General features: G+C 38.6%; 6 non-coding genes across 6 annotated transcripts; 4 read left to right on the top strand and 2 right to left on the bottom strand.

The window, feature by feature from the left end:
* Positions 1-246: 246 nt before the first annotated feature.
* TRNAA-AGC (transfer RNA alanine (anticodon AGC)) lies at positions 247-318 on the top strand. The gene has a single exon. It is a non-coding gene; the product is annotated as a tRNA-Ala (tRNA).
* Positions 319-4,906: 4,588 nt separating this feature from the next.
* TRNAT-CGU (transfer RNA threonine (anticodon CGU)) lies at positions 4,907-4,980 on the top strand. The gene has a single exon. It is a non-coding gene; the product is annotated as a tRNA-Thr (tRNA).
* Positions 4,981-8,288: 3,308 nt separating this feature from the next.
* TRNAA-UGC (transfer RNA alanine (anticodon UGC)) lies at positions 8,289-8,360 on the bottom strand. Its single transcript has one exon. It is a non-coding gene; the product is annotated as a tRNA-Ala (tRNA).
* A 2,929-nt stretch (positions 8,361-11,289) lies between these two features.
* TRNAA-UGC (transfer RNA alanine (anticodon UGC)) lies at positions 11,290-11,361 on the top strand. The gene has a single exon. It is a non-coding gene; the product is annotated as a tRNA-Ala (tRNA).
* Positions 11,362-16,690: 5,329 nt separating this feature from the next.
* Positions 16,691-16,762, bottom strand: TRNAA-AGC (transfer RNA alanine (anticodon AGC)). Its single transcript has one exon. It is a non-coding gene; the product is annotated as a tRNA-Ala (tRNA).
* Positions 16,763-25,813: 9,051 nt separating this feature from the next.
* TRNAS-GCU (transfer RNA serine (anticodon GCU)) lies at positions 25,814-25,895 on the top strand. The gene has a single exon. It is a non-coding gene; the product is annotated as a tRNA-Ser (tRNA).
* The last annotated feature ends 205 nt before the right edge of the window (positions 25,896-26,100 follow it).

Below are 26,100 nucleotides of genomic sequence, written 5' to 3'. Positions count from 1 at the left end.
AGAGAAAAGCACTCAGAAAAGGTGGGTCTGGGAGATTGCTCCCTACTCAGATTTCCGAGCTCAGTGTATTTTTATGCGCTACTGAGTGCCTTCAAAATGCCGGATTCCTTGGTAATGGAGTGCTATAAAATAGAAGATGAAAACAAAATCCCTTAGAAAGGAACATAATAATTTTACCTTAAAAATACAAGGATAAATTTGTTTTATTTCATGAAAATGGCTTAGAAAGAGAGGTCTTCACGTGGTGGGGATGTAGCTCAGTGGTAGAGCGCATGCTTAGCATGCATGAGGTCCCGGGTTCGATCCCCAGCATCTCCATCCTTTTGTCTCCCCGTTTTGGAATATGTGCGTTAAGGTCCTGTCACGTTCCTCTAGAATCTGAAGATTAATCATCTTGCCTCCAGGCACTTAAAATTTGCCCTGGTTATGCTAGTAAACCCTCCTTTTGAAATTTTTATTCCTTTACATCCTCAGCAGGGTTTGCATACGGTCTTCCACAAGGTGAAATCAAGTGTGACTTCGGACCCTGTTCCACGAAAAAAAAAATAACACTTATCCCCGTAAACTCTAAATTATACGATTTGCGAATGGTTTAGCAGTTTCACTTAGTTTTGGTGCCGAGGCGTGGGCTGGGGGCTGGGACGGTAGGCCGAGCTTTTGTCTCAGGTTTCACATTTTGAAGCTCAATAAGAAAGATTAATTTCACCGGAAGGTTTCTAGAAAGAAAATACACTCTTTCTAAGCCGGAGGCTATGAAAGCATTGGTTAAATTTCGCCTCTCAAAACGTGGCAGTTCTCCCAGAAATCGAACGCAAAAGAGTGAAGTCGAAGCATTTTGACGCAGTCGTGTTTTCTCCCTGCGCATCTTGCCAGTGAGCTCACAGTGTTCACATCGCTGTGGATTTGATTTCCTTCTATACATCTTTAAATTTGCCCCCACTGATTCTAAAGCTCATCACATCGATTCTCTCAAAAAATCCACTTCTCTTTCTAAATCTAGCCCTTTTATACCATTTACGTGGCTAAGGACTTTCTCTGGCTAGCTCCTTTGTGTGCTTTGTTAAAGATGTGTTCCCCTTTGGAAAGCAGCATCTCTTGTATCTTGGAGCTTTTGTTTCAGCTTTGAATATGTGACACCTTATCACATTCACAAGTAAGGAAATTTAGAAAACAGTTTTCTGTAGTTTTGTTTATTTCTCAGCGAAGCCTCCATCAGCTCCAGGCGGCTCCTGCTTGGCTGTTGCCAAGGGCTTACAGACATGAGGGGATGGAATGTGTAAAATTCTTACAGGAAAGAGCCCAGAGTTTAAAAAATAATAATGGCTACCATCCTTTATATAAGACTCTTTAATCATCTGTTCTGTCGGTCATGGAGAGATCTAGGTTTGTGCCACCTACTTAAAACAATATACTACAAAAAAATATAAGAAATTAAGGCATGGGTCTTGGAACCGGCCATTGAAAGTTGGTACCCCGAAACTTACATTCTGTTAGCTGCTATTAGCTTCAAGCTAAATCATCCTGTGCTGTCATTTATTGAACCATTGCTCTTGTCAGTTATTATTACAGGCCTGCAATCGTGTAACTTTCACGTAGCCTTAAAGATATTAGAACACTTTGAACAACTTAAAGTAGTAGCCATAGCATCTACCAACTGAGCAGTTAGTAAGAAAACTTTATCCTTGTTTGTTCCCCTCATTTCCAACGTGCCATATTACCCACCGTCAAGATTAGTAGTTGTGAAATACCAAGAGTTCTTCCTAGGAACAGTTTTGAGTTGTAATTATTACTTACCAACTGCTTTTGTTGTTACTTCAATTCACCAGACTATGATCAACTTGGTCAAAGATTGCTTTTAAGATTCCTCTATTCCAAACCACATGAAGAGACTCTCCTTAATTTAACCAACAACAAGATTTAGCTGCTGTTTGAGAACAGTGTCCCAACTAAACTATTTCATCTGATAGGTAAAGTGTACACTGGGTGGTGGAAGGGATGAGGAAAGATAGAAATCAATATAGTTCCCTGAAACCCCCAAATTTCTTTAAAGTTAAAGCAGTGGTTATCCAATTTGGCTGGACACAGGAATCACCTGGAGATCTCTGAAATTTTATGATGCTTGGATTCCACTCTGAGAGATTCTATTTTAATATTTCTGGAGTGTGGAAAGGATATCAGCATTTAAAAAAGGATCGGAGGATGCCTAGGGCTGCTCTAACAAAATAACACAAACTACCTGGTTTAAACCATAGACGTTTATCAGCTCATGATTCTGGAGGCTAGAAATCCAAAATCAAGATGTTGGCAGGGTTGTTCCTTCTGAGAGTTTTGAGGGAGAATGTTCTATGCCCCTCCCCTAGTTTCTGACAGTTTGCTGGTATCCCTTGGTTTGTAGATGCATCCCTCGGGGGCTCTGCTTGCATGTTCACATGTGTGCATGTCTGTCTCCAAGTTTTACCCTTCTACAAGGATGCCAGTCTTATTGTAACAGAGAGGCCTGCCCTACTTCAGGATGACTTCATCTTAACCAATTACATTAGTAATGGCCCTTTTTCTTAATAAGGTCACATTCTGAAGTATTGGGGGTTAGGACTTCAACGTATGGATTTTTAGGGGAACAAAATTCAACTGATAACACCTACTAGCTGGTATTATGTCAAGTCGCCCTGTTCTCAACAGAAGACACATTCATTGAGGGTAATGAGAAATCATTGCAATTAGGAAAAATCCCCATGTTCCAGTGTCCATATTCATTTTTGTCCATTAGTTATTTTGGGTCTAATATTAATCAAGCACTTTTGCATTAGATTGCTCTGGGGTCTGCTGTATTATTTGCTCTTTCAATTCACTCACACATTTCTTGCTTGAATGCAAGTCTATTTCTGGGAGGACCTCATGAATAAATTCCACTATTTCTGCCTCTTCTACTCTCATGATAATGTTATTTCAAGTACCTTGTATACCTTCCTACTGCTGGGTTTTGGTCAGATTTATTTCATTCCACCTTGGCAGAGCTTAATATCTGGGATTAACTTTTAAAGTTTTAAAGATGTTTCCAAGTACTTCTTGTTGATATAAATATATGTATGTGTATATATATATATATAGCTATAGTTATAGTTACATATAACTATAACTGTCCAAGTTTTATATATACCCACATATTTATTTTTTCTTTTAAAAAAGCAAATACATTAAAGAGAAATCACCAAAAAAAATGTATTTAATTCAGCAGTATTTATAGTAGAGAGTATTATTGCCAGCCTTTGTTGGGTGCTCATCTATCATCTTGTACTTCTTTTACTATAATATTAAAATTTTCATTAAAATGTATTGTTTTATTTTCTATTATTGGTGGTTATCCTATGCCTAGTGCTATGTATAGAACTCATTTCAGCACCTGGCACATCCTAGGCTCTCAGTAGTATCATGCTTGTTGGACAGTACCTGAACAATACTTCCCCTGTAAATGCTGTCATCCCAGTTGTACTTTTGTGACAGAAATTTATACAGTCTTGATCATAAACAGTTCAGCTGATTAGAATTCAGAAACACCATGATTCCTGATGCATTATGGTTTTGAGGGTGTTGTTTTCTAAACTCAGTAAATATACAGTACCCAGAAATGGAGTAGTAGTCGAGACCTAATCATGTAAGTTTGTTAGTATAGATTAAATTTAAAAGGGGCTATCCAAGTTAGCAAGAAAATAAGTTTATATTCACTATAAAAACATTCTGAGTGGCATAGGAAATGGCAGTGACAGAACATTTGACTCAGGAAAGGAATTAAAAATGACTTTGGGATTCGATAGCCTTACCAGGCCCAGAGCTCCCTTCAACTTTTATTTGGTTAAATAAAGAATTTTTTATTTTAATCAGGAAGCATGCTGAACCTGGGTAGATGTGCAGCAGCATCTGATAATCTGAAGAACTCACTCCCCTCCCTTTCAGCGCCAGCCTTATTCTAATTAAAGGCAGAAAAATAGGATGCAATCATTAAAAGTTTAAGAACAGATTCTTAGTTTTGTGGTTGTAGAATCAGTTAATTTTTTAAAATGTGTTTTATTGAAATATAGTTGATGTTAATGTTTTTTAGCGTCTACAAGTTAAGGGTCCATGAGGAAAATACTAAAGAACATCCTTTTGAAGAACCAACATGAAGAAGGCAATAGAGAGAAGGAGGAATTTCCCAGTCTGTGAGGCCTCCCAGATTCAAGCGAGCAATGGTTTCCCTCTGTGCCCTTTGCTAAGAGCTGCAGGAACAGAGGTCATTTCCCTGCCTCAGGCAGGCAAAGGCTCTTGGAATTTGAGCCCTAAAACCATGAAATCTGACTGAGCCACCTCCTGGCTGATCGTCTCCTATATTCTCAAGCAGAGCACAAGCCGACAAATGTTAGTAGAGTGAATGTGTTTGGCGTTTGGGGTTGTTTGTTTTTGTTTTGTTTGTTTTTCAGTGCACAATTGCCATCTGCTAGTAACCAGGAATGCCAGTAATTTGACCTAAGTTCTAACATACCCATTTTGCTAGAAAAGCCTTTCAGTCTACTTTTAGAATATCCACTTACTTGAAGAGTCTAAATTACTGCAATCGGGTAGAATATAAGAACTTCTCTGGCCTCATTCAGAGAAGCTCCTTCCTCCACAATGAACACTCTGCTCGTATCCACTCTTTCCCATTCCGTGATTGTTCTAAGTACATTTTCTATGTTGTGGTGTGGGTGTGTGTATGTGTTTTGTTAGGCTTGATGGGATTCTTAAGTTCCAGGAATTTCCATCCCAGTTCTGCCTGTGCTACACAGTTGATTTGTTTGAGAAGAAAGTACACAGTAACTCTAATTGATAATTCAGCTTGTCACCAAATTGAGTACAATTTGATCAGAAAGGAAGCCTTACCTGGTAGGCAGCGGGCTCTGTGGCTTAGTTGGCTAAAGCGCCTGTCTCGTAAACAGGAGATCCTGGGTTCGAATCCCAGCGGGGCCTATCTACTTTTACCTTTGATGTACTGAAATTTTTAGTCTGTTACCATCTTTAATCACAGTATCAAATGCACTGGTTAGAGCATTTAATCTCAACAACATCTTATTATTGCACCTGCATTCATAATGACTCTCAGGCTGTCTACTGCTGATCTAGCACGTGGTTTTATTGGAATTTACTTAGGTGTTCAAGATCAATTATGAATAGAGACTTTCCAAAATAAAATTGGAAAACTAACGAAACTAAGCCTTATTATGCATAGTTTACAGATGAGAAAACTAGGACTTGGAGAGAAATGAACTAACTTGCCCAAATCACAGCTAGTAAATAAATAATCAAGCTAGGGTTTAAAGTTAATAGTTTTCCATTCAAAGTCATGGTTTAAAATGTCAAATAATCTTATTTATAAAATCAAACAGTGCCCCATATGGTTTAGAATAATAGTTCTTAAAATTGTATGGCATATAAACTTGTTAGCTTATCTGAGGAAAACTTGCCTATGACCACCACCAAACAAAACAAAACACCAAAAGACATATGGATAAATTTGTATATTCTTTGAAGGTGTTCACTGACCATGGTAAGATATTGGGTGTCCAGGAACGACTGAAAAAAACCCTTGACTCTTACAAATCACAAATGAGTATTAAGGAAACATAAGCTGTTATAGCACATATTTGCTTCTTGATGTTAATTTCTATAGGACTATCATTCCCTCACCTAGGCTCACTTACATCAGACCATTAGAGGCAATTATCTGGCTGGCAGTTCCATGACACTGGGCTAGCATGCCAGTTTCAGGAAATTATATTTCAGGATGTGAGATCCCTGAAATGAGTTCTGGAAGAAAATCTATGCACACAAACAGCTGGCCTCAAGCAGTGAAAGATCTACCGTTAGCTATTTTAGTCAATAATTATGAAACATTCATTCATCCCCTCACTCCAAAAATTATATGTTTTATGCCTACTCAACCAGTGTGTGGAAAGGTGAGCTGAATAGGTCTGGTCTCCACCTCCAAGGATAAAAAAACTTAGTACTAAATGAGGAGGAGATACAAATCAGATAATCACAGACAGAAATATAGTAGCAGCACTATGATAAACATTACAAAAAAGAATGATTGATATTTAGGAGAACATATATAGGAGACTTTGTTTAATTGGGGAGGTCAGAGAAGGAGAGACTTGAGTTGCAAAAAAGTGGAAGAATTATATAGGAAAGAGAGGCAGAGCATAGAATCATCCAGCAGAGGAAGCTGGGCAATGAGTAAAGAACCTAAGGAAAGCCAGTATGGCTAGAATGCAAAGAACAGTTACAGGCAGGATAAAGAATGAGGCTAGAAAAGGATAGGGCTAAACCATCACAGGTTTTTCTTGGCTGTGTTAGGGAGTTTTAGTTTTATATTAAAAGCAACCAGAATGCATGTGGAAGTCAATATGGATACATAACCACTTGGAAAAATTACTAACCAAGAGAAAAAATGGTGAAGTTTCAAATTTATTCCCCTAAGTTATTTATTGTTTTCTTTTTGAAAAATAGATTTAAAATGAAAAAGAGTACATTTAAAGCAACTTAACCAGAGGTGCAGAAACTGTAAATGTAAAAATTACAAAAGTAAACTGGTGTCAAGTTTTAGGGAGAAAATACCCCTGAATGAGAAAGAGCCTATTTCTGCAACTTCGATGGAGGCATTGCTCACAACGTTTTTTCCAAGACATTTTTGGGGTAAAACTCTGGCAGAAATAAAATAAATGCATTCATTCCTTTTCCTTAATTTTAGATCAGTAAAAAATAAACCTATTCTTTTTCTCATTTTATGTAATGATGATGAATTCACCAATGTTTTGGTGAGCATGCATTTGTACTAACTGGAAGTCCTCTTTGGAAACATTAACTCTCCATTCTGTTTCTTATTGGAAGTTCCTAACTACCAAAGTGAGAGATATTGGAGGTCACTGTCTAAGGTTTTTTGGAGGCCAAGAGGGGTTATCTAGGAGGGTTTAATGGAGTTTTGCAGTATCCTCTAACTCAGCAAAGAGCAGAGTTAACCTAACTGTGCAAGCTCAACAATGATTCTGCACTGGGGCATAGCTTAAAAAGTGTAGTGGCTCTCAATTCAATTCAGAAATGCTTTCTTCTCTGTAAAGAAAACACTACTCATTCAATGGATTAAATTTTTACTGTGAAAAACTGTTTATATGGAGAGAAAGAGAAAGCTGGCAATGAAATGATTGAAAGTGGTTTCTTTGTGTGTCTTGAGTAAACCATCCCTACGCTAACATCAAGAACTTTAATTGTAATTTTATTTTACTGATAGACCAACTTCTGTTTCCTAACCTTGAGACCTCACAATATCTATTTTTAGCTTCTATATTCAAAATGTTAGATAAATCGCAATCATCCATCCATAAGAGGGAAAAGGCTAATTTAAGCCTTGCTCAGGCAAGGGAGGATTGCAGAAACAAGTACAGGCTTTCACCAAGCAACACCCGAGATAGAATTATTATAGGATTTGGGGGTGGGGGTGGGGTTGAGTTTAATTTAGTTTAATTTAACTTAAATGGAGCAGCGGTTTATAAAGCAAAGCATGGCTCTGTGTAAAGTGTGAAGTGTAGAGAACACGGTTTCTCATCCTGTGTCCTTGATGATGATTGCTAGCAGCAGTTGTTTTTTTTTTTCCCCTTCATTCTCAAAAAGAACCAAGGAAAAGCTAGTAGAAATTCTTCCTCCTCTTTACACACGTTTCTAATCAAGTATCTCCTCTTGTCTGAAACCTATTCTTTGCTTACAATTTCTTCTAGTTACATTCGTCGCTTCAGGTAGGCAATTTATTAGAAATTAGTCATACTTTTACCCACTTAAACCAATAGTGTATTTTCTATTCAGCAGTTAACCTCAAGCATGATCTCTTCTAAAACAGAAAGAATGAGAAATAAAATTTTTGTTTATGGCCGAATAAGATAGCAGCACTTGTGACAAAGGTGAAAGAGTGGTTGAAAGCAGCAGCAGCAGCAAAACCCTAGGAGCAGGAGTGAAAATCAACCTACCCTTTGTCCTGAAGTCCTTTCTTACCCTTCCCACTTCTTGCCTCCTCCAAAAGCATGTTATGGCCTCAGAGTCGGATGCGGCCTTGGCAAATTAAAGCAAAGTGAATTTTACTCAGCAGCATATTTGACTTTAAAACTAGAATGAAATATAATTTTGTTGTTTAACTTTAAATTGCTCAGACATAGCAGAACTGCTGAAAACCAACTGTGTCTGTTTATAACGATCCCACATTTAAAAACAGTAAGTGGGAAGAGATAAATTGGAGATGCTGGGGATCGAACCCAGGACCTCATGCATGCAAAGCACGCGCTCTACCACTGAGCTACATCCCCACAAGCTGAACCAGCTTATGACCCTGAAATACTTTTCTTTATCAATACATGATCAACTGTGCCCTAAAATATAGTTCATTTTGTTGTGTAAGAATTATATGAATTCCACAAGCCAGTGTCAGAAAGAAGGTGCGTTGTGCAAGTCAGTGCTAATTAAAACCTTCAGATCCTCTTGGACCTGACCAGACCCAACTCAGAACAAGCTCAGAACAAGCAGTTGTAAAGTTGGCTTTTATTGCAACAGCACTGTGAATATAAATCATTCAGATTAAGAGCATTTTGGAAAAGCTGGCATCAAAAAAACAAAACAAAACAAACAAACTATAGATGGCTACAGCAAACCACTGGGAAATTTCATGATGTGGTACAAAGCCAAACTGTAAAGAGGAGCCAATTCGGCTGGGGAAAGAACTGGATCCTGCAAGGTGGATCCAGTCTCAGGTTATGGGTTTGGAATTATCCATAGTCAGTATGTGTGTAAATCTCGCCTGGCCCAAGAAGGAAAATCCCACTGAGTAGAATGGGTGAGGAAAACTATATCCTGTGAGAGAGATGCTGCCAGTTCAAATATAAATCCATGTTATATCAGTTTTGGAGTGAGGCGGTGCTTTTCAAACTGTGGTCTGTGGACCAGCAGCATCAATATCTCCTGGGATCTTGCTAAGAATACAAATTCTAAGGCCTCATCACAGACCCGTGAACCAGGAACTCTGGGGGTGCAGGCCCAATAATCTGTGTTAATAAGCCCTGGAGGTGATTTTGATACATGCTATAGTTTGAGGACCGCCGATGTGAGGTATTGATGAATAGGACATTACTGTATCATTTTCTAACAATAAAGCAGTACTAAGGTGTTTCAACACTTAAAGACAAAATAATTTCACATATCAGGCCTGAATTTTTATAGCCAGATGTTAAATAAATGTTTACATGTGTGAGGGATATCTAAGGGTATCTAAGCTTTTTTATATATTGAGAAAATAGTATATGAATATTTAAAAATAATTTTTAAAAATTAATGCATTGTACTCTAAATTACAAACAGTAGCAATTTTTTTCAGCTGTTTTGACACAGTTTTTACTTTTTTCCTCGGTTTAACTGGGCCCACAAGCATGCAAGCATGCAGAAATTCGCGGGCCACTAGGAAACCCCAAGTGGCATTTCTCTTGATATTGGAAAGCCCTGAGCGTTAGAGAATATAGCCACTAGTCATAAGAAGAGAAGGAAAGAGGAAGATAAAGATGAGTAAGAACAAGTTAAGAAAAGCAAAAAAAAAAAAAAAAAAAAAAGCCGAAATAAAGCACACCTACAGGTAAAAGCTGTCTTGCAATGAGACATACCAGGGATGGAGCCCATGACCTCACGCTTGAGAACTCGGTCTACCACCAAGCCACATCCGAGAGGGAGAGGAAGGAAGGGACCGCCCACTCCAACACTTTACTCAACCATCCAGTCGCTAGTAGGTCGGGCACAAAGGGCGTGGTCTAAATCACCCAGTTTATGGCCAAAATTACAAAGAATTACTCATTTGTGGAAAGCAATTGAAATCCCTGATACCCATCTCCAATGGGGTTCAAAGGTACAAATGTTAGCACCTCTGTGTTGGTCAAAGCAGTCCTCGAAGTGAATACCTAAAGGCATTTAGACCTGGCAGTGCTCAAACTCGGAAGGATAGTCTCTTAAGAATCTGGGAACATTGACCAATAGGGGATTATGTAACATCCGAGTTTCATTTGCTATTTCAATTCACCAAAAAATTCACTCCACCACTAAGAATGGCCTGGCACCACCACTCACGAATTGGAGAAGAGCCACCACCATGTCCATTTTTCCACGCTGGAATCCTGGCTCGTCTCCTAATTTTCTCCTCACTACCTGCTCGGGTGGGAGGTGGACCATTTGCACTCTTGCTGCCGTCTTTGGATGTGGCAGCCCGTGTACCAGGCTCCTATTTCTGAAATCAAATCTTGGTTTGGATAAAATCTCACTGACACAAATTTTGCAAAGGTACAAGGTGAACACGTTGTTTGAGGCCTCCCCAAGATCTTGGAAAATACAGGTTGTCCTAACCTCCCTTCTCCTTTTCAACACGGCTGGGCCCAGAAGAATTTGAGGAAGAGGTAGGGCACCATCGAGGCACTGGGCAATTTCCGGGAGATTTCCAGTGCTCCAGAGGCCCCAGGACCCGCCGGACTGGGGACAGAGCAAGACTTGTTCCAACCTTAGAGAAGCGGCTTCCGTGGAGGGGTAAACCAGGTGCCAGGAAATGTGCAACGAGAGGTGCAACTCTTGACCTTTATTCACTTGGCCAAGTCTTTCCTTTCAAGACTCCTGCAGTAGTCAATTTCTGATCAAGAGTGTGGTATACTTTCTGTCTGCTGCTGTAGTTACATAAGCTTATCTTTGTCGGAGCGCTTGTCATACTGTATAAGTGCACAGTTATCTGTTTATATATTTGTGAATCCTCCTCTCCCACACACACTTCGTTACAAGATTTTCTGTTCTGTAACATAAATCCTGAAAAGAGAATACCTGTAATTTATTTTTCGCCGGTCTTTATTGGGTAACCGCTATGTGCAAGGCTCGATGCTAATAAGGGCTTGATAAAGAGCTATGGGAAAAATCAATCACAGTTTCTTCCCCCCCCCCCGCCCGCCCCCGAAGTTACCTTACTAGAGAAGGAGGCAAACTTAGTCAAATAACAAATCCACCCTTACAAGTTGTGCTAAATGATATTAAAAGGAAGTACAGGGAAACTATGGGTAATCTTTTTTAATAAGTATTTATTAAATTGATCTTGTTTTATTCATAGAAATACAAATTGAAAAAGTAGGTAGAATTTCTAGCCACAGACTGTACTATTTAGGAAGAACTTTAAACAAAGCAAAAAAAAAAAAAAAAAAAAAAAAAGAAATGAGCATTGCATGTGGGGATGTAGCTCAGTGGTAGAGCGCATGCTTTGCATGTATGAGGCCCCGGGTTCAATCCCCGGCATCTCCAATATAGCTGAGCTCTAGCATTGTAGTCACAATTAACTAATTCATGGAAAGCAGAGCCTTTTAAAATTAAGAGTAAGATGTATCAAATCAGTGATTTCAAGAAGAATTATAAATAAAATGTATCAAAAACAATACGTACATACTTTACAACTCCTTTAAACCTTGGTGGGGTGTACAAACAGGCAGTCCTCAACTATTTGAAGGTGGATGATTTGTGGCCAGAAATACAATTATTAAAGAACAGTTGAAGATATGCTCTCTCAGCTATCTGGATCATCCTTTTTTACTCTACTTTTTTACGGTTTTTTTCACCAATATGCTACTTAAAAACAAACAAACAAAAACCACTGTCATGTATACAACCTTTCCAGAGCCAGTTTCTCAATTGCTTACTTGATGCAGCATGATCTGGTTCAGTTGAATAGAAGGTGACTGGAGTGACCTCAATCATAACTTTTTTTCTCCTCATCAATAAGAATTGAATTACTGACACAGTCTTGAACAAAAACTCAGCAAATCAGATTTTTAAAAAATGTTTTTGATCAAAGATTGGTGAAAGAACAGGAATAGCAGCAAGGATATAATAAGTAGAAGAGTTTATAACTTGCATGCATGGTGCTTCCAGTTCTATACTTAATATCTCCTCTTAATGTCTTCCTCCAAAAGGGATGCAGTAAGCTAAACCTCTAGTGGCTCATCTGTTTGTTCATGACTATTTTATTTCCTTTGTCATGCCACACTGACCATATATGCTCATGATTTTTCCTGTGTTCTGTTACATGTAAATACTGAATATTTACAAGTAACTTAAACATGAAAGTCAGTACCATCTTTATCTTAGTTTGAAAAAGAAGTTCAGATGCTGAAATGAAGCCACATTTCTTTCAATGTTACAACATTCCGGATGCTGCTCCATCAACTCTTTGGTGGTAGGGGGAGAATAAAGACGTGGGTGGGTGTCCCACTTGGTCATCTGTCATTGCAGTAATCCTATGATCTTTGCCACAGGGAAGTCCTTCATTCTACCTTCCCTTCTTTCCAGTTTCCCTTTAAGCCAACTGCTTTTAAATAATATACACCATAGAACATACATTAGCTCAGGTAGAATGAATTCTCAAAGAGGTTAGAACAGTTCTTCTTGTAACAATCCAAAAAGTTTTTATTTCCTATTAAGAACACAGTAAGTTAATTGTCATCATCATCACCTTTATCATCATTTTAATTTTCCTCATCATTAGCCTGCATAGGCACACAAGACTTCAAAAAGCACCATCTGTAAGTTAAAAAAAAAAAGGTGATAGATCTGAATAAATAAAAACTAAATTTCTTTACCTTTATTCTTTAGTTTTAAAGAAACTGAAAATTATTTTTTTTATTTTTTATTTTATTTTTTGTCTTTTTGCCTTTTCTAGGGCTGCTTCCCATGGCATATGGAGGTTCCTAGGCTAGGGGTCTAATCGGAGCTGTAGCTGCCTGCCTATGCCACAGCCACAGCAACACAGGATCCGAGCCAAGTCTGCAACCTACACCACAGCTCACGGCAACGCCAAATCCTTAACCCACTGAGCAAGGCCAGGGATCGAACCTGCAACCTCATGGTTCCTAGTCGGATTCATTAATGACTGAGCCACGACGGGAATTCCAAGAAACTGAAAATTATTAAAGATTAGGATACCTTCAAAACTAAGAATATCTTAGCAAAAATTCTGTTATTAATTAACTTTTTAATAACATTGATGGCTGTGGTGATTAACTTTTTGTGTCAACCTGACTGGGACATGGGATGCCCAGATATCCAATTAAACATTATTTAATTGGATAATTGTGTATTATTAAATAATTGTGTATTATTGTGTATTGTGTATTATTTCTGGGTATGCCTGGTTGTTTCCAGAAGATATGAGCATTTGATTGGTAGACTGAGTAAAGCAGATAGCCCTCATCAATGTGGGCAGGCATCATCCAATATGTTGAAAGCCAGAATAGAACAATAAGGCAGAGAGGAAGCCCGCCTGATGGTTTGAGCTGGAACATCTCCTGCCCTCAGAGCTCCTAGTCTCAGGAGTTCAGAGTTGGACTGGAACCCAACTCATACTTTCAAATATATATATATATATATATATATATATATATATATATATATGAAATTATACATATTTGAAAACTTTACACATTATATATATATATTCTCACCAATACTTTTTTAAAATAATAGCCATCCAAACAGGTGAGATGATATCCCACTGTAGTTTCAATACATTATATGTATATCACTGTTTTACACTTGAAATGTATCTTTTTTTTTTTTTTTTTGGTCTTTTGTCTTTTGTTGTTGTTGTTGCTATTTCTTGGGCTGCTCCCACGGCATATGGAGGTTCCCAGGCTAGGGGTTGAATCTGAGCTGTAGCCACCGGCCTACGCCAGAGCCACAGCAACGCCACAGCAACGCGGGATCCGAGCCGGGTACTGCAACCTACACCACAGGTCACGCTTTTAACCCACTGAGCAAGGGCAGGGATCGAACCCGCAACCTCATGGTTCCTAGTCGGATTCGTTAACCACTGCGCCACGACGGGAACTCCTGAAATGTATTTTATAACTTTACAATCTGTAATTGTGTATAATTACAATTTTGCCAGTTTACCTCAATAAAGCTGAAAAAAATTATATACACTACAATGATTTTCATCATTTTATTTGTACATGATTTGAAGCCATGTACAAATAAAACTAATACAATTTCTACGTCAATTATATCAATTAAAAATCTTTTTTAAAAGATTTTTATTCTTTGGTAAAAATTAAAATATACTTAATATATTATATATAAAAAGTACTTTATATGTACTATATATATATATAAAAGTATTACATTTTTAACTTTTTGTTTTGGACTTTTAAAAACGATGTAGAAATCATACTGTAATGAATATCCATGTACCTATCACCCAACTTTATTCATCATTTATCATAATTTGGTTGTTCTTGTTTTATCCTTTTTTTGTGTTTCTTGTTTCCTCTAATAAAGGTCAAATTCCAGATGGTATATTGATTTCAACCACAAATTTTTACCATGTATAACAATAATTATAAACTTTCTTTATAACACTGCCACAGTATCATCACAATCAGCAAAAATAGTAAAAACTTTTTTTTTTGCTTTTTAGGGCTGTATCTGCAGGGCATGTGGAAGTTCTCAGGCTAGGGGTCAAAACCAAGCTGCAGCTGCCAGCCTCTGCCACAGCACTGCCAGATCCAAGCCATGTCTGTGACCAACACCACAGCTCACAGCAATGCTGGATACTTAATCCACTGAGCAAGTCCAGGGATCGAGCCAGCATACTCATGGTTCTAGAGGGTTCATTCCTGCTGAGCCACAACAGGAATGCCGATAAAAACTTCTTAATATAATTGAATCCTCAGTCCATATTCAATTGTTTCATCTTCTAATTACTTTGTTTGGATCAGGACCCAAATATGTTGCCTTTGTCTATTATTTTCTTTACGTCATTTACTCTGTATCAATTCCACCTCCCCCTTTCCCCCCATGCCATTTATTCCTTGAGGGTCAGATTGTCCCAAATTTTGGATTTTGCTGATTGCCTTTTTGTGTTGTTATTAAACATAGTCCTATAATCCCAATATTTACTGCATGTAGATGGTTCCAGCTATTAGATTAGACAAAGTATTAATTTTTTATTACAAACACTTCATTGCTTGTGTTCCATTTCACTGCATCAAGAGGCACATGGTGTGTAGTGGTCTCACTTTTAGTGAGGTGAATTGATCACTGGTTTCAGGCAATACCAGCCCGCTCCATCCATCCTAGAACTCCCCTATCCAGTTTCACCTCATGGTTGTAGTAGCTATTGATGAGTGTGACCTGGATACATTATAGCAATATTAGTTGCAAAATGTTGACTCTAACTTTATCATTGCTCCTATATATATAATAACTGTGATTCTTCTATGAGAAAAGTTTTTCCTTATCAATGATATGTTTATCCTGAAATACATTTCATATAAGAGAGGTAGTATAAACACTTGATTCTTTCCCCTTTGTTAGCTTTCAAAAATGAATTAATAACCAAAAACTTCCAAAGGCTGAATGTAGGAAGACATGTGTGTCTGTGTGTACATGTGTGCGTGTTTTTGTATTAATTTTACAACCAGGTTCTTCACTAAATTGTTCATTTGTAGTAACTTCTCTGCTTTGAGGAGTAGTTTCCAGGTAGATAATCCTACCAAGAGAGAGAGCTTTATCCTTTCTTATCCAATACTTACTCCATGAATTATTTTTTCCTGCTAAATGCTTTGATGAGTGCCTTCATTACAGCATTTGAACAGTGAAGATAGTGGATATCCTTGTCTTGTCATGAAAAAAGCTAAATATATGTGATCACAAGTACACCTTAAAGTGACTTAAATAGGTGGTATAGATCTTAAAAACCCAGTGGGACTATATATTGCACAAAATTATTTTCCAGGAAAAAAATTCCTAGAAATCAATATGTCTAAAAAGGACAACTGTTTTTTTTTTTTTTCCTTTCATATTACATATTCAACCAATATTTCAGACTAGGCTTAGCTTAAGAAAGTCAGTTTTGATTTTTAAATTGGTTAAGACACTGTTGGTTTTGTGGGATACTTGTTTGTGTTGGGAGGAGTGGAAATGGTCGTTCACTTAAATTTATTTCTGAAATGAGCCCAGTATGTCATTTATTTTGATTGGAACCTTCTCAAACAGGGTTTAGATGCTTGATCTCTCACATTCCCAGTCAGTTATCTCAGCAAAGCCGCCTCTGTCCAGGTTCATTGAAGCAGCCAGTCTTCTCAATCTGTATCATTCAGCAGAGGCTTGGAAGGGACCACATGCTATGACAGACAGCATTTTATTGTTTCTTGTGTAGATAGAACTCTACGTTTATAACTGGAGCCCACTCCTTCCATTTTCGGTGATTCAAGAAAGGGGTCAGATACTCATAAGGAAGAAATCAGTACATTATTTTTCTTCTATTCCATCTCCAGTGTGTTTTTTGCTCCAAGAACTCTTCAGAATTCAGAAGAAAGGGAATGAGACTGAGGGTCTGTTGTTTTCTTGTCTTCTTTCTCTTTTCTTCTTTTCTATTTTTACCTTGGAATCCAAAGAAATCAGGCCACTTATCTTTCAGAAATGCTTGTCACATAGGATCCAGGATATTTCTAGGGGTGGCTACACTCTCGGGGCGGAGACCAGGTACCACAAAGGCGGTACAAGTAAGTAGAAAATTGAAAGAAGGCAGAGAGAAATGAAAGGGTCATCTGATCACGAATGCAGCCGCTCAAAACTGTGGAGGTGCCGGGGATTGAACCCGGGACCTCGTACATGCTAAGCACGCGCTCTACCACTGAGCTACACCCCCAACTGGGGGCCGTCTTCCTTGCATTCCTTTCGTGATTTATAACCATTATTTCTTTGATTCTCAAAGATTTGGCAAATTGCAGAGGAAACATGAATGTAAAACCCCCCCATTTGCGAAACAGACTGCACAGCGGCCTCAAAAGAAAGAAACAGAATGAGATTCCGAAGGAAGGAGGATGAAAAGAGACAATCTGTTTTTCGTCCTCTCCAGCCTCCATTCCTGCTCTTCCCACGTGGACGGCTTCAGGTAGGGCACCCTCTGAGAAGGAGCAGAGTGGAGTCAAGGGGGCTCTTGCCTGTGGCGCTCCAGTTCCCCCATCCAGCACCACCTCCCTTGGAACAAAGACCTCAAATAATCTCCATTTCCAGAAGCCAAACACATCTACTGAATGTTTCGCGGTGATGGCAGAGAAAGTCCCTGCGAGCTCATGATGTCCTTCATGGATCACACGACAAATTGGAAACATGAGCATGGGAGACAGACATCACGTAGGCGCCCCAAATAGTCCAATAAAATGAGCAACATAAACCTCCTGAAAAAATCTGGCGGTCCGCTGCTTTGCAGGGCTGGTCGAGGATGGGAAGGGATGGAATTGGGGGTGTTGCTTAGATGAAAGATGAGAGCAGGCAAGGCAGGACTGGCTTCTGTTTCTTCGCGAACAAACCCTTGTGAACCCGGGAGCTGTGAAGAATTATTAGTATCGCTTACGGTTTGGAGAAGGAGGGAGGGGAAGTTTCCTCTATTTTGAAGACCCGGGCCCTGACCCAATTCACAGCCAATTGATTTCTCGGGCATATGCAGTGTAGTCTCTCTTTCTCTCCATCCGAAACAATTTAACTTCTTAAAAATTTGAAAAAATTAAAACAGTACCCAAAATAAGCATATACCTTTTACCCAGACTTAGCTATCATTAATAATTTTTTCCCATTTGCTTTATCATTTGCTTCCTCTCTCCCATTTGAGGATAAGCTGCAATACATCATGTTCATTTACTCTTAAATAGCTGTATTTAACCTGCAGTCTGCATTCCAATTTGAGCAACTGTCCTGAGTTCCCCCTAGAATGACAGGCTCTAGTCTAGTGTCAGGTATTGCATTTAGATGATGTGTCTTTTCTTCTTTAATCTGGAACATTTCCTTAGCTTTTTTCTTTTGTGACGTTGACATGCCATTTAATAATAATATGTTTTCTTCTTCCTCTTCTTTTTAAAAATAGAATATCTTTTTCTTTGTTTTTGACCGATGTTTTCTCTTGATTAGATTCAGGTTATGTATTCCCCAGTGGAATACTACACAGATAATATGTGCTTCTCAAATTGTCATACCTGGAGACAGATAAGGACTACCTGTTATTCACTGGTGTGGTTCATTTTGATCACCTGGTTTGTAGAACAGTGATTTGACTGCAGATATCCTGTACCTTATCAAATCTCCCCCAAGATTTAACATCCACTGTCTGAACAAATCTTTATCATGACAGTTGCAAAATAATGATTTCCTAACTGCAGCCCTCCTGCCACATTTACAGTCAGTGCTTGGCATGCTAATAAACAAGAATTACTGCTTTATCCAGATTATTTTCTTCATTTATCAATGTACCATTTGTGTGGACTTCTATTTTTTCTATGACTTGTAATCTATTAAGTACATAATGATTTTGCCCAGATTTGGCCAATGGGAGTCCCTTCAAACTGGCTTCTTATGTCTGCTTGCAATGTCTCATCATTTATTGAGTAGTTTTTACTTTCTCAGCCACCCTTTTATCCCCATTATCCTAGATTGAGTCTGTCCACATGTCCAGTAAATAAACATCCAACACTGGGTTTCTGCCCAATGGAGGTGGATGAGGGAGCCGATGATCAGGATGAGAGTTTGGGTTGGAGAGTTGTTATGTTTTGTTTTGTTTTTTAAACTGATTTCCACCTCCTCTGATATATCCCTAGCAAAACAAATATGGGTAAGAAAAACAATCACAAACATAGACAAGTTGAGTGAAAGAAACCAGCAGAATGTATGATTCTATTTCTATGAAATTTTAAAACTGCCAAAACTAATGTGTGGTATAAAAAGTCAAATTAGTTCCCCTCTTGTGGGTGGTGGTTAGAAGAGGACAGGGGAGAAGCTTTTGGGGTGCTGGGAATGACCTGTTTCTTCACTTTGATGTTGCTACAAGTTCACTTTAAGAAAAATCACCAAGCTTGATGTGTGCAATTTTTCTGTATGTTTGTTATTCTTCAATATGGAAGTTTCCAAACAGGAGAACAGTAGGTAGAGAGATAGGTTATTTCCATCACTGGGAGGTTCCTCTTTCCATTTCTGTTTGGGATTCATCTCCAGAAGAGATTTCCCTTCCAAGGTACAGTGTTTACCAAGGATATCATGACTTACCTTGAAATAACAGATAAATTCATTATTGTTTCCTGCACTAAGATACACTGTATAGTGGCTAATACAGAACAGCAAGAGGCGCTATCAAAAATCAACAAAAATCTTTTTATGTGGGACAATGAAACGAACTATTTTCTGTAAGCTTTATTTTCAGAGCTCCAGAAAATTGTAAGTGACCTGAACCCCTAAATAGTGTTTCCACACTTAGTTGAGCGCTCTCTTTTTTTTTCTCTTTCTTTTTTTTTTTTTTTTCCCAGTGATATCTGGGTCATTTTCCTAGAATTTCCCCTCCTAAAATACTCTCAAATGCAATGGTGGACATTTGCCTCTGTCCCTCCAACTTGCAGCTCTCTATGGAGATGCCCACACATCATCAAGACCTATTGACAGGATCTGATTTAAGCTCCATACTCTGTGCAGAGTAGTGTTCTATAGCACATATTTCTTCCTCTTCAGTTTAAACTCATTTAAAATTCTGTGTTCTGTTAGCTTTTAAAAGGTTTTAAGAACACAGAAGAATCCTAAAGAGCAGATTAGAGAGATCTCTTTATCCTCCTCAAGGGTCTTGCTGGTCAATTCTGCTTTCTGGGTGGGAAAGTCCATTGAAACCTAATGTTAGATAGACATTTTTTTCAGGAACAAACACCGTTTGGGTTTTACAATAGAGAACACTGGCCTGGGGGGAAAAGGGAAACAGCAGTTCTTGCTTTTTATGGAGACTTGCAATCTGCCAGATTTGGGCTTGAAATAGCCTTCTCAGCTGTCTGGGTCAGATACGTTATTTAATCTCTCTAAATCTCGGTTTCTTCACATATATACTGAAAATGATAATACCTATATCTCACAATTCTTGTGAAGTTTAAAGAAGAAAGGTTCACTGCTGGGAGCCATTCATGAAGGTCTGCCTTCTGACATGGTCAAGGAGGCTGATGACCCCAGACTGCATGGCAAGTCTGGGAAAGTGACGGTCCTGCTTCTTCTTCTCTGTTAGTCATACTGCCAATGGAAACTTTGGGAGCTGGGGAATTAACAGCTTAATAAAAGATCCCAAAAAAAAGGCCCAGGAGAGGATAAACATCGGGGATTAGTGCTTTCTCATAAGCTGCAACAAATCCCTAAAGTCCCTACAATTCCCCCTTTCTCCATCCCCTTTTCCACTTTGGGGACTGCCCCTCTCTAAGAAAGTCCCCAATAGAATGCTTTCTGATTACCACTGCTACTTTGAGAACAATATGTTTAGGTTTGACAATAGTCCAAGACATGGGCCATTTAACCCCTATGTGTGAAGTTGTTTTCCCTAACAGGGAATGGTTGATAAATACAATAGGCACTGGGCATTGACACGGGGAAAGCTGGTACAGTTTATACCTAGCACCTAGAAACAAGTTAGGGAAATATGGGCAGAAGGTCAACCAGTTGTGAACTGATATGTCAGGTCTATTAGCCCTACCCCAAAGAGTATAGATATCACGACCTCTGTTTCTACTGTGATCTGTCCTTTTGATCTGACCACAAAGACTAAAAAGATCATCTGGAGTTCCTGTCATGGCTCAGTGGTTAACAAATCTGACTAGGAACCATGAGGTTGCAGGTTCAATCCCTAGCCTTGCTCAGTGGGTTAAGGATCCGGTGTTGCCGTGAGCTGTGGTGTAGGTTGCAGACGTGGCTGGATCCCGCATTGCTATGGCTCTGGCGTAGGCCGGCAGCTACAGCTCCGATTGGACCCCTAGCCTGGGAACCTCCATATGCCGTAGGAGCGGCCCAAGAAAATGGCAAAAAGACAAAAATAAATAAATAAATAAAATTTTAAAAAAGATCTTCTTTAGAAACCTTTGATAATGTAATTCAACTTTACTAATGAAAAATAGAGCTAAACAAAGAGATTTCTGTAGTTAACAAGCTTGCTCTTTTCTGTTCCATAAGAATTAGGTCATAGTTATAAGTACATTAAATACTGAGAAGTCAAGTGGAAAGTACAAGAAAAAAGACCATTGTGAATGTTCCCATGATTCACAAAATCATGAGGACATAGTTGATGGACTGGAAAGTTAAAAAATATCAAAGGATGTATGACACATAATAGCAGGAAATAAAAAAATGTACATAAGCTAAGCCTGTGAAATCAATAAACAAGCAGTCCCACATAAACGCTGGGTCTGTGTCTATTCTTTCGCCCACGCCGCCCATCCTTGGGGAAACCCTGGACCTGCTGGAGCTGGACTCCAGCAATTCACAACCTGTATTCACTGGGGCCTGGAGCAGAGAGTGCTTTTACTATTTGGTGGCTATTTCTGTTGTTGGGTGTGGTATTATTAAATTGAGATTTCTCGACCTGGAGGTATCTACTTCTATCCCTTTGATAAGCACCAGCTTCCTCAGTTTAGGAATTCCCCTGGTGTTTGGGACTGCATATGATTCATTGGTCATAAGCATCTCTGAAAGTATAAGGGGAACCACAGGGAAAGAAATGACCCCTCTGTGAAATCAGCCATATCACAAAAATGTTCTTTAAAGATTTTTTTCTTGAAAAACATGGTCTAGATAATAGGCTCACTGCTCTTAGAGAAAATCAGGATCCAGGAATTTTTTGTGATGAAAGAACAAAAGGTTTTTTGTTACTTATGAAAGTAGAAATTACCAAAACCTCCTTTAGGTAAAATTGTTCTTTATGGATTTGGGGGTGGAAGAAAGTAAGGAGGAAGATGCTATGAGAATGGAAAATAGTGTTCAGGAAGGATTGAAAATCAGAACTAGTGACCGCATCAAGCCCAGATATTCTGGTTTGCAGTGGGAGAACTCACATTAATAATATTTAGAATGACTAGATTGAAGACTTAAAATTAGATGTCCCTGGTTCCAGAACTTCCATATGCTGTGGGTGCAGCCATTTAAAAGTAAATAAATAAAAGTAAATAAATAAATGTTATGCCTGTTTACAGTAAGCATCATTGTAAAGTCTTCCTTAAATATCTGAGGGAGAATTTCTCTGGGCGATATGCCCAGGAGTTATATCACTGGGTTCAAAAATATACATAATATGTAAACCAAATTACAGCCCTCAAAGATATATAGGTCCTAAATCCTAAAATCTGTGAATGTTACCTTATTTGGCAAAATAGAGTGAAGATATGATTAAATCATAGGTCTTAATATGGGAAAATTATCCTGGATTATCTGGATGGGCCCTAAATGTGATCATGCCTGTATTTATAAGAGGGAAGCAAAAATGAAGAAGACAATGTGTGGACTTAAGCTAGATGCTACACTGGAGACTTTGAAGATGGAGGAGGCAGTCACAAGTCAAGGAATGCAAAGAATGAAGATCTAAAACCTGGAAAACTAAAGGGGAAAGATTCCCCCTTAACAGCCTCTGGAGAGAGTACAGTCCTGCCAACACACTGATTTCTGACCTCTAAAGCTAAGAGAATTAGTGTGTATTGTTTTAAACTACCAAGTCTCCAGTAATTTGTTATATCAGCTATATAAAACTAATATATAATCCATATATTTAATTGTACTAAGTATTACAAAATTGCATTCCAGGATAGCTGCAATAATCTCTCTTTTGCCAGCAGTACAGATAAGTTTCTATATTCCAACATCTTTAATGATACTGGTGTTATATACATTTATAATTTTATCATTCTATGGGTATAAAAATCACTTCTCTGATTTCTAGTGAGGGTCAACATCTCTTAATACTATAAGCCATTTAGGTATCACTTCTCTGAATAACTTATTTTCTTGGCCCTTTTTTCTTTTGTGTTTCCTCTTTTTCTGGTAGTGTTTATTATTTTTGTTTTTCAATTGCTCTTTTGAAAGGGATGTTTTATAGAGTATACATCAATCTCCTGTCAGTTTCAGTTAGTGCAAATATATCTTTCTGATCTATTATCTGTCCATGAAATTTATCTTTGTTGTTTTTTATTAAATGAAAGCCATCACTTTTCATGATAGGATTATCAGTTTTCAGTGATTTGTTTCTGCCTTTTTGTTCTCATTTTTAACATCCTTTTAAGTAATGGGAATGTAAAGTGGATCAGTTCCCATGGAAAAGAGTTTGTTGGTTCCTCAAAGAGCTAAGCAATTATGAGCCAGCAATTTTACTCCAAAAAAGAATTGAAAACAAGGACTCAAACAGATGTTTGTATTCCAATATTCAATGCAACATTGTTTATAATAGGCAAAAAGTAGAAACAACCCGTGTCCAGCAACAGTTGAATAGATTTAAAAAATGTAGTATATACATACAATGGACTACTCTTCAGTCATAAAAAGGAATGAAATTCTGACGCATGCTACATGATGAACCTTGAAAATATTAAGTGAAATAACCTAGACAGTAGAACAAATATTGTATTCCACTTATATGAAATATTTAGAATAAAAAATTCATAGAGTTAGAAAATAGATTAGAGGTTACCAGGGACTGAGGGGATGTGGCACTAAGGAGTTATTGCTCTAATGGTATAAAGTGTCTGTTTGGGGTGAGAAAACATTTATAGAAAAAGATAGTAGTTGCATAATGTTGTGAATGTTTTTACATTAATGCTACTGAATTATACACCTAAAATGGTTAAATTATAAATTCTGTCATATATATTTTACTACGATTTAAAAGTCTATTTAAAAAATGGAACTGTTGCGAATGTGCAAAGACAGAGATTATAGTAGTGACAAGAAAGAGGTGCCACAGAAACATAACCACAATCTTCTCCTATGAGAATAGTTTTCATATATCCTTCTTCCCACTGAAGGAAACCATTTATTAATCATCGACTCCAGCCTAGGAACCATCACTAATACGTAGGTTCCCTACTAACAACAGGAAAAAAATTCAAATTCTTTGAACAGGCATTAAAGTTCTAGCTTTCCAGAATCATCTTTGGTCATTTCCTATATTATACTCACCCTAAATGATGCACCAGACCCATTCACATACACCTTCTCTCTTCTAAAATGCTCTGCTCTCCCTGTCAACCTAGTAAAACTCTACTTATCCTGTAAGAAGATAACATCAATGATCAACTCCTCTCTGAAAACTTCTTTCAAAAGGTTGAGCACATGAATAAAGAAAAAGTCAATAAAATAATGTCAATGTGAAAAGTTGCTTTTCAGAACAAAATTAAAAATATTTGAATTAAAAAAAAAAACCTTTACCAGTTATGACTGACTAGAAGCTCTGATGGACTCCCACTTTCCAACAAGTAATGCTAGATAGTGTATTCTTTGTGACATATGTAGTCTCTCAAAGAATTGGAGGATTCCCTACAGGGGTCACTCAAAACAAATAAAAAAATATGATATGGAACCTAAAGTGATTCAGGAGCATGTGGAGCCCAGGTCAGGGTGATCAGTGATAAAGCTCTAGATCTGGAAGCCCTGCTTAGTGGGCTGGCCCTTGAGAGCAAGAACTACAGCTCATGGACCTGGATCAACAGAGTACTGGTTATCCTGAAGCCAGGCAGCAATAGAAATACAACTGTGAGGATGAATATTTAATATCAGAAGAGCAGAGAAGTGGAGGAACTGAGTCTGACCTTCTCTTTATAAGCCAAAACCTATAGCAGGACTGAGGTAGTTCAGGGTATGTTGTGTGCTGAAGAAGAGTTTATGAAATTCAGTAAAGGAACATGAGAGGATCAGTCTTGCCAAAGTTAAGAACTAAAGTATAAACTTCACAGAAAGGAAAGGGCTACAGCATTTTGGCCTGTGAGAATCTTTTCAAATTTCTCTCCAAAATTCTGCACAAAATATAGAAAAAGCAGTTGAACCCTAGCGAGTGAGAGGGGTTTCTCGATGCTGGATTTATTGAAGTGGTCAAGTTCAGCTTCCTCCAGGGGGTCGGGGCGAGGCACTGGAGCTGTGGAGGTGGGAGGGAGGGAGTGGCTAAGGAACTGGGGCAAGTGGTCTGCCCAAGGTCACACGGTGAGCGGAACAGAACCACAACCAGGACCCAGGCATCCTGGCTCCTGCACCCACCCGGCCTTTCTTGGTGTTCGTGGTAGCCACCGTAAATCAATGGTACACTCCAGGATACTCTAGGACCAAAACGGCCAGGTCAGGATGTGTGCGGTTTTTCTGCCTTTTTTCCAAGCACGTTTTCACCCGTTGCTGTATGTCGCAGACTGATGAATGCCAAGCCTCGGAGAAAGCAACAAGAAGTGTAGGCGTCTCCTAGGACTCTGGCATATTTCAGAAGCAAAAGCAAGAATCACGGAGCTTCTTTGTTGTTTCCTGGTCCCTCCCAGAGAACAGGAATCCCGGGAGGTGTTCTAATCAGGACATAGGGAATTCGGCCCTGGAATGTAGACTGCAGCGGCAGAGGGCCCCTAGTCTTTTGGAGAACACAGGGCACTGGACTGGAACGGAATCAGCAAATCAGCGTTGAAATCCTGGCTATGTTCATTCATTCATTTGTTCTGCAAGGATCTGGGTATTTAAACAGGGAAGCATACTGGTTTTATCTGTTCATTGTAAATGTGCCAGGTAACCGAAGCACTCTAAGCATCATTTATCAGTTTTACAGTTGCCGTGAAATGTATCTAAAAAGATCTGATTGTGAAAATTGGGTATGAATTAAACCAGGAAAAAAAGCAATTAGAGTACTACCCAACGGAAGTTCAGGGATAAAGGGCATGATTTTTTCTTGCGCTTGGCACCAGACGAGGTGGCCGAGTGGTTAAGGCGATGGACTGCTAATCCATTGTGCTCTGCACGCGTGGGTTCGAATCCCACCCTCGTCGTAATCCTCACTGAGTGTGGGTTCTTTCCTCGTTTCCGTTGTGAAGCCTGTCATCACGTGGCAATGTGAGTCCCCCCCTAGAGCAGGATACTTGCACCCTGTTTTTAACCGAAATTTTCACCACTTACTGACTTAAAAGTGTTTCATCCTACCCAATCATGTTATTACTAAGGATATTTGGCTTTGAGGAAGAGGCTGTGTCTCTG

Source organism: Sus scrofa, chromosome 7 (assembly GCF_054392235.1).
Source record: "Sus scrofa isolate SSC_HxYL_T2T_F1_AM1 chromosome 7, Sscrofa_HxYL_maternal_Yorkshire_Landrace_v2.0, whole genome shotgun sequence".
Taxonomy (NCBI): Eukaryota; Metazoa; Chordata; class Mammalia; order Artiodactyla; family Suidae; genus Sus; species Sus scrofa.
Note: the sequence above shows the minus strand (reverse complement) of the source record. Positions and strands in the feature narration are given on the sequence as shown.